The sequence below is a fragment of the Crocuta crocuta genome, unplaced genomic scaffold (assembly GCF_008692635.1).
Source record: "Crocuta crocuta isolate KB4526 unplaced genomic scaffold, BGI_CrCroc_1.0 scaffold3, whole genome shotgun sequence".
In the NCBI taxonomy this organism is placed as follows: domain Eukaryota; kingdom Metazoa; phylum Chordata; class Mammalia; order Carnivora; family Hyaenidae; genus Crocuta; species Crocuta crocuta.
Genome location: NW_027529934.1, coordinates 17,340,038 through 17,349,364, shown reverse-complemented (window position 1 = coordinate 17,349,364; position 9,327 = coordinate 17,340,038). Strand labels below are relative to the sequence as shown.

Here is a 9,327-nt window from a genome sequence, read left to right as displayed (position 1 = left end):
TGTATAGCACGGCTGAGATGTGACTCAGGATAGAGGAGTTAAAGGTCAGAAGACTTGGAGTTGGGCATTCTCTGGTAACTTATTACGTGGTCTTCTAAAGGGTACATGAGGCTCAGGAGCACCCAGGATTTCTAGAGGCCTGATAAGAAGAGACTCTTAGGGACAGACTGAACAACAGGCAGCTTTCACACTAGCCCACAGCCCCAGGTTGGCCTCCAAGATGGGAATGTCCAGGGTGGAGAAAGATCCAGAAACTGAAGCACTGCTTCCTTGGCTCCATCATTTAAAGGTGAGAAGTACCAGCAGCAGAGCCCAAGAGAGAGTCTGAATTTCTTGGTTAGGTTATCAAATGAATTACAAATAGACTTCCTCCCCCCAAAAGTGTATGTGTGTGTGCGAGCACGCGCGCGTGCGCGCGCGCGCGCACACACACACACACACACACACTCAGATAAAAACAACCCCCAGGCTCTCTGGATCACTATCTTGATGGCTCCAGCTCAGGAGATTAGGCTCTACTGTCAAAGGATTCCCCACTACCCTATTAGAATTAGACATAATTCTTTTTTAAAATTTTTTTTATTTTTGGGAGTCAGAGAGAGACAGCGTGAGCAAGGGAGGGTCAGAGAGAGGGAGACACAGAATCCGAAGTCAGGCTCCAGGCTTTGAGCTAGCTGTCAGCACAGAGCCTGACATGGGACTCAGAACCACGAACGCGACATCATGACCTGAGCCAAAGTCGGATGCTTAACCGACTGAGCCACCCAGGCGCCTCTAGACATAATTCTTAATGGGGTATTTGGAGGGACCTCGAGAAATGATGTGTGGCAGATACCAAGTATCGGGCCATGTAATGGTTTGAGCCCTAGAGGGGCAGGCATGGCAACAAGAGGCCAAAGGAGGAGGTCCCCAGCACTGGCTTTTGGGTCTTGAGCACCCACAGGTTGTAAAAGTCCTGGATGATGGTGTGGGCTGTCCAGCAGATAGGGATCAGGGCCAGGACCCTTGAGATGACAAAGATGATCCCAGAGAAAAACATCAGATGGGCCTTGGATTCCTTGTCTTCTGTGCAGCTGGTACACTTGGCTCTAGTGAGGTAGACCAGCAGACCAAGGAGGGCCAACAGGAGGGTGATGATGCAAAAGGCGAAGGCAGTGTGCAGGTCCTGGGGCAGCATTAGAAGTGAGTTATACACTTTGTACTACATCTGACCTGTGCTTTGCACCATGCAAGACATCCACAGCCCCTCCTGTGCCACCTCGGCCACCATGATGATGCAGATCATCTTCCACAGGGACAGCACAGAATGCCAGAGCAGTCACCCAACCAAGCAGCATTAGGATGACCCCCAGGATTTGCAGACCACTAGAAGCCAGGACAAGCTTGAAGTTGAGAGGAGCTGCAAAGGAGCCCACAGGGATTTTGTGGGAACCGCCAATATTACATATTTTTGAGAGACACTGTATAGTTAAGACTACAAACTGAGGAGCCAGATTGCATGGTTTCCAATTTCTGCCATGATATTAGGGTCTTTGAGCAAGGTTCTTAACATTGTGCCCTAGTTTAAACATCTTTAAAATGGAGATAATAATAGACTTACTTGAAGGTAGAATTAAAAGAGTTTATGTAAAGTGCTAAAAATAGTCACTGGTATAGTTAGGAATTATTATTTTTATTATAAGCTTTATTACTATTCTCTCTTCAGCTTCCCCTCCCCCTTTGGAATTATTATTTTTTTAAAATTTAGATTGCTTCTTTGGGATCTGGTCTCCATATTTCTCTTATCTCAGCATTTGTATTTCTTAATTCTTTTATCCAGTCTAGGATAAATGAGTTTTGTCTTGTTTCTTTACTGGTTTGTTCTGCTGGAATATCTAATCCAGACCTGCTGTGCTTTTGCCCTTAGTAATCATTTTATCTTGTCTCTGTGCAGTTCCTCCTGATCTTCCTTCTTCATAACTTCCTGCTCTAGTTTCATGTATATAATTCTGTCTTGAACATCAATTAGAAATTTTATAAACAGGTGTTCTGTATCTTATAGTAAATCAATTTCAGAAGAAATTTGGTTTGTTTAGTCAAGTGTCCATAATTTGAATTGTAGCATCTTTTTGGATGTGAAGTTTTTTTCTTCTTCATTTTTATAGTGGAAAGCCTCTGTTAGCCCAGTATGGGTCGTAGCATAAGATAGAATCTGAGATGTATTATAAGAGATGGCTGTGGATTAAACTAAATCTTTAATAAGTTGAAGGTAGGTGGTACTGCTAAAGCCCCTGTAATAACTGAGCCAGGGCTCATAGTATCATAGAAAAGAAAAATAAATGATAATCACTAATATGTATTCAACTTTATTTCAAAGTGCTAGGCAGTATGCTCAGTGTTTTTACATGCATAATATCATTTAACAATTCTTAGGTAGATTACTGTTTTTGCTGTTTTATTTTCTTAAATCTTTTTTTAAGTTCATTTTTGAGAGAGACAGAGTGTGTCTTTTTTTAATGTTCATTTTTGAGAGAGAGAGACAGAGTGTGAGCTGGGAAGGGGCAGAGAGAGAGGGAGACACAGAATCTGAAGTAGGTTCCAGGCTCTGATTCAGGACGTGAACCCATGAACTGTGAGATCATGACCTGAGCTGAAGTCAGACGCTTAACTGACTAAATCACCCAGGTGTCCCCTTTTTTGTTGAAGGTTAGAGAGATTCACCTAAGGTCATACAGTTTGTAAATAGTGGAGGCAGAATTAAATCTAGTTGTGTGTATGCCTGACTCTATTAGTTGAGGGCTTAACAGGCTTTAATGGCCTTCATTGTCAATATTTATTAGAGCTTGAACTCTTGTAAGTAGATTTAGTCCCAAACTCAGACACTGCCCCATTGCACTAATGGTGGATAGTGGGAGCTGTGTTTAGATCCCTCTTGGTGAAAGACTTCCTCAGTGCTCCACTTAATATACTTTGAACAACCATGGAATTTGTTCACTTCTTAATTTGGGTTATTCATAAATAACCCCTCTAATTCACACAGGTAACCTTTCTCATTGCTGTACTACTTTATTGCTTGTTTCTTAAGCAGAACACAGTACTGCTGATGTCTTGCTTTTAAAAAATCTGTTGTGGTCTACATAGATATTCTTGATGTTCTGGGCATGTGGTTGGCACCTTTTCCTGGAGAGCAGAGAACCCCATTTTATATGAATGTATTTTATTAAAAATTTTTAAAAAATGTTTTTATTAATTTAATTTTTGAGAGACACGGCATGAGTGGGGGAGGGAGAGGAATTGAGACACACAATCCGAAGCAGGCTGTCAGCACAGAGCCTGATGCGGGGATCCAACCCACAAACTGTGAGATCATGACCTGAGCCGAAGTTGGATGCTTAACTGACTGAGCCACCCAGGTGCCCCTGTATGAGTGCATTTTCATTATTTGCCATATTCCCTGTCACCTAATAGTTGTTAGTTGAATGAATATTGTATAAATTGAATTAAATAAGGAGATTCCATAGTGTACATCCTTCAGGATGAGCATATTTCAAGTGGTTGAATATGCATATCACAATCAGCTAGGGACTTACTTTCACAGTACAGATTTTTTTTTTTTTAAGTTTGTTTATTTACTTTGAGAGAGAACAAGCGCGGGAGGGGCAGAGAGAGAGAAGGAGAGACAGAGACAGAGAGAGAGAGAAAGAGAGAGAGAGAGAATCCCAAGCAGGCTCCACCCTGCCAGCACAGAGCCCAATGTGGAGCTCAAACTCATGATCTGTGAGATCATGACCTGAGCTGAAATCTAGAATCGGATACTTAACTGACTGAGCCACCCAGGCACTGCTTCACAATGCAGATTCTTATTATTATGACTGGGCATAATGTATAATATCCATGATATTAGGGATTCAGGCAAAAGAATGGTTCTAAGGCATTGAGTACATTTGGAGACTATAAAATGATTGAATAGTTTTTTTTAAAGTAGGCACCATGCCCAGCGTGGAGCCCAATGTAGGGTTTGAACTCACGATTCTGATATCAGACCTGAGCTGACATCGAGAGTCGGGTGGTTAACTGACTGAGCCACTCAGGTGTTACATTTGGATAGTTCTTTCATTCTTCTTTTTTTAAAGTTTATTTATTTTGAGACAGAGAGAGAACATGAGTGGGGTAGGGGCAGAGAGAGAAGGAGAGAGAATTCCAGGCAGGATCTGTGCTGATACAGCCTGGAGCCTGACACGGGGGTCGAACTCATGAACATGATCTGAGCTGAAATCAAGAGTCAGACGCTTAACCAACTGAGCCATCCAGGCGCCCCTTAGTAGTTCATGATAAATAATTGCTGCTTTTTCTTTTTGATATTCAGATGTTTTTGTGCTGTAATGATTAAAATTTATATATGGCTTAGATCTTGTTTATAATACCTTTGTTTATAAGACCTTTTAAGGGTTTCATGAAGTAATAAACACATTATTGCCTAGTTCATTATGGAGTTGTTGACTGTATTAAATCAGTCTTACAATGACTGCAGACTGTGATATTACTTTTGTCTTTTAGAGTAGGAGAAACATAAAATAAATAATCCTTAGATTGAAGGGCTTATCTTAATGAGAGCAAATTTAAAGTAGGTGAATTTTTAACTCTTTGAAATGTGGTATTTTGGTTTATTAAGACGATTGTTTAGGTTACATGAAAACAGATCTTTATAAAATGAAAATTAGTAATCAAAAAGCAAATGAGATTATTTTGATTAGCAGCAAGGTGTATTATACTGTAATGGGAATTAGTGGCATAAAATCATCTCCGGTACCTATTTCAGTTTGTTTTTATTAAGAATTTGAGATTTTGTGTCAAGTAAGAGTAGAGGCAAGAGAAAAATCAAACTAAAATGGGTACTTGAGATGTTTTTATATAAGCTCCTATGTAGGTGGTAGCTAAAAATCTGGTATTCCTAGAATGTGAAACACATATTTCACATCTTACTCTTTGGCACATTAGCAGGATAAACTGGCATAAATAACAGTTTCTTTTCCTGCTGGGAAAATTTTATGCCTTTTTATACTTAGTCCATTAGATTTTTCTCTCTAGTTACTTGAATGTCAATTTAAAGAAACCCAAACATTTCTTTGTACACAGGCTAGATGGGCAGCTCTCACAAAATTGTTTTTGACCGTATAACCCCATAGGCTAATATCACTGGACTAGAGCAGATTTAATTAGCTGGGTCGAGATTGTTGACGCTGCTTCTAGTAGAGATAGAAATTATGTTTTGAAGGATTCAAATTTTGTATGTAGTTATACTACCTTAGCCTTTCTAAGATTTGAGTTTTCTATGCCTTTACAATTTTTTGTTCAATTGACCTTTTCTGGGACTGAGATAGTGTTTGTTTCCTGCTGTATTTGTTTTCTAATCAAATTGAGTCTTAATATTTCTATTGCTGTTCCTTCTAATGATGTTGCAGTGTTATTAGGTACATAAAGTTTCAGCCACATTTTTTTGTTCCTTTTGATTATATTTTGTATTTTTATGAATAACATTTATAGAATAAAGTGTGGGGCCTTTTCTTGTAAAGAGATGAAAAGTCTTTTGAGGTTGTCCTCTTTTGTTTCAGTCATTCAAATCTGAGATCACTGTAGCTCTCACTTTGCATGCTGTTTTTCCTTGACAATGAAGGAGAGCCTGACTTTGGTTGTTTTCTTTTGTTTTAATTTGCTCTTGCATTATGGAAGTTTCTAGGAACTGTTCTTTAATTTTGACATGTACTTTATTTTTTCATCATTTATTTGGGTGTCACATGCTAGATGCTAAAGGAAGTATAGGCTTTGTTTCTGTGGTTTTCTTAAAAACTTACTTTCCATACTATTATTACTTTATTTTTTTTCTTCTATTTTGGCAAATTTTAAGCATTATAAAATACAAATTACAAGCATACAAAATCAGGGTGAATGATATAATCCTGTGACCTTTTACCAACTTTAGCAGTTATCAAATGATGACCAATCTAGTTTCCTCTGTGCCCACCCAGATTTTTTGAAGCAAATCTCAGACATCATGTTATTTAATTTGTATATATTCACTATGTGTTGCCAAAAGACAAGGACTCTCTCATAACAATACCACCATTTTCACACTCTCAGAAATATCAACAATAATTTCTTAATATCATTGGTTTGTCACTGTTTTCATTTTCCTTGCATAAATGGGAAATTGGTGAGGAGGTCTCTAACATTTTAGTTTACTGTCTTTTATTAATTTTTATTTTTTAAATATATATTTTTAATGTTTATTTTTGAGAGGGGGGGAGAGAGACAGAGAGAGAGAATGATCATGAGCAAGAGAGGAGCAGAGAGAGAGGAAGACACAGAATCTGAAGCAGGCTTCAGACTCTGAGCTGTCAGCATAGAGCCCATCCTGGAGCTTGAACTCAGGGACTGTGAGATCATGACCTGAGGTGAAGTCAGAGGCCTAATTGAAGTCCAACGCCTAACTGACTGAGCCATGCAGGTGCCCCTACTTCTTTTAAAAGTTACCTTAGGGGCACTTGGGTGGCTCAGTTGGTTAAGCATCTGCCTTGATTTCAGTTCAGGTCAAGCTCTCTTGGTTGGTGAGAAAGAGCCCCACATTAGGTTCTGCGCTGACATTGTAGAGCCTGCTTGGAATTTTCTCTCTCTGCCCTTCCCCAATTCATGTGTGCTTGCGTGTGCTCTTTCTTTCAAAATAAATAATCTTTTTAAAAAAAAATCTTTTTGGGGCACCTGGGTGGCTTAGTCGTTTAAGCGTCCGACTTTTGCTTAGGTCATGATCTCGCGGTTCGTGGGTTCGAGCCCTACGTCGGGCTCTTTGCTGACTGCCAGCTCAGAGCCTGGAGCCAATTTCAGTCTGTGACTCCCTCTCTCTCTGACCCTCCCCTGCTCACACTATCTCTCTCTCTCTCTCCTAGAAGTAAATAAAAAATATTTAAAAAAAAATTAAAAAAAAATCTTTTTGTTTTAAAGGTTTATTTTTGAGAGAGAGATGGTGAGCAGGGGAGGGACAGAAGAGAATAAAATGGGCTCCATGATGACAGCAGTGAGCCCGATGTGGGGCTAGAACTCACAAACTGTGAGACGTGGGCTAGAGTCGGATGCCCAACCAACCAAGCCATCCATGAGCCCCAAAATAAATAAACTTAAAATTACCTCATTATATCCTAAGCCTGTGGAAATTCTATATAATGACAAGTGTATGCTGGTTATTTACCCAGTGAAAGAAACTGTCAATGCTATTATCATCCTTTATAGGTAAAGTTCTGATCAGGCTCTGGGTTATTAGATGGCTCCTTGGGTTTTAAGAACTTTGAATTTACTCACCTTTGATAATCATTAATTCATTTATTCAGCAAATATTTGTTATATGCCAGATATTCTAGATGAACAAAACAATATCCTTGGCTTTGGAGATGCTACATTCTAGTGGGAGAAGCAGACAGTGAACAGTAAATATAATACAAAAGTAAATCAGATTGCATGTTAGAAAATAAGTGTTCTGGGAAAGAAAGAGTAAGTAGACCAGTATAAAGGGGATTGGAAATTGGTGGTGGGGAAGCAGTATGAGATAATGCAATCAGGGCAGGCCTTTCAAGAAGATGAAATTTGAGCAAAGATGTGAACAGGGAAGTAAACATGTTAGCACACACCTGGTTGAAGAGTGTTCTGTTTTGCAACAGCCAGAACAAGTGTGCCAGGTTGTTTAGAGAAAGGAAGAAGATTGTTTTAGATGGGATTAAGTCTACAAGGGAGAGAATTGTAGGAGATAAATCACAAAGGTAAGGTAAGATGGGGTTGGGGGAAGTGGTGAGGAGGGATGGGTTTATAGTGCAGTCACTTTTACTATGAGTAAGTTGGGGGAGCCATTGGAGAGTTTTGATCAGGGGACTGGCAAGGACTAAATTAAAAGAATCATTCTGGTTGGTTTTGAAAATAGACCATAGGGGAGCAAGTAAAGAAGCACAGAGAGTAGTTTTGAAGACTTTTAGGATAATATAGGTAAGAGATAATAGTAGGTGGGGCTGGGGCTTGGTAGTGGCAGTGGTAGTGGTAAGAAATGGATGATTTCTGAATGTAGTTTGAAGGTAGAACCAAAGTAATTTGCTGATGTTGTAGCTGTAAGGTGAGAGGGTAGTGGGAGTGGAGAGAGAGAGTTCATTTGAGGAAGGAGATAAAGAGAACAAGAGGAGTAGCATGACTGATAATTTTGGCCAGAGTAACCAGAAGGATGGAATGGCCATCTACTGAGATGAGAAAATCTGCAGGAGGGTGGTGTGGAGTGAGGGTACGTGGGTTAGGGGAAAGGTTGGAAGTGTGATTTTTGAGTATGTTGAGTTTGAAATGTCTCTTAGATATGCATTTGGAGAAGATTACTCTATACGCTTGACAGATAATAAGTGTTGAACATCAGCAACAACAGTGAATGCTTGTTAAAAAATTAATGGAAAGAATCGAGTTAATGGAGCGGCATTAGAACCTGCGGCTCCGATGTTCCTATCTCTGCCCTCGGTGTGCAGCAAGTCTACTGTGGCTTGTCATCCAGGATTCAAAGACATGACAAGTACCAAGATGGACATCAACATGCACACTCAGCAACATGAGAAACTGTCAAATATTGGATTTCTGACAGCTTATTTTTTATCACACTTTTCCTATTTAAAACATCAGAAAGCACTTAAAAACATCTGCTGGCAGGTGGGATAGTCAATAGAAATGGTTATGGGGTCATTGAGTAATTTGTTCTTCTAATTATATAAAGTATCTTTGGGTTTGTTTGCCTTGTGAGAATGAAAATTTGTAAAGTAGGAAAACCTAGTGCTAGAACAGTTTTTACTTTGAGTTATTTTCCCAGTGAACAGGGACTCAGTTTATAGTTTATTTAGCAAGACCCTCTTCCCCTGTGCTTTTGTAGACACATGACATTCTGTAATAGAAACTCTTACAGAATTTTAGGTACATGTCGTAATATTTCCTAAATACTAACTTATTCAGCTTATTCTGTACAACACAATTTGGAAGTCCTTTTCTTAGGATTTCAAAACTTTTTTTCATATAACTTAACTTTCCTCATAAGCATCCTGTTGAATAGTTTTACTGAAAAGATTAGAAAGTAGTCTGAAGTATAGTACCTCTTCTTCGTTATAAAATCTACCAAATGCCTTTTCTTGAAACCTAGTTAATTTGAGGGATTTTTAAGAACTCTAATTCTTTTATGTGGCTCACTAATTCTTGCAGTACCAGACATAGATAAATGCATAACACATTCAAACATTAACACTGTATGCCAAGAAGCATTTGGGTTTTATGTATTTAAATTTCTTC

At 39.1% G+C, this 9,327-nt stretch overlaps 1 pseudogene; it reads right to left on the bottom strand.

The window, feature by feature from the left end:
• Positions 1–774: 774 nt before the first annotated feature.
• On the bottom strand, positions 775–8,964 carry LOC144230768 (claudin-6-like; annotated as a pseudogene).
• Between the last annotated feature and the right edge of the window lie 363 nt (positions 8,965–9,327).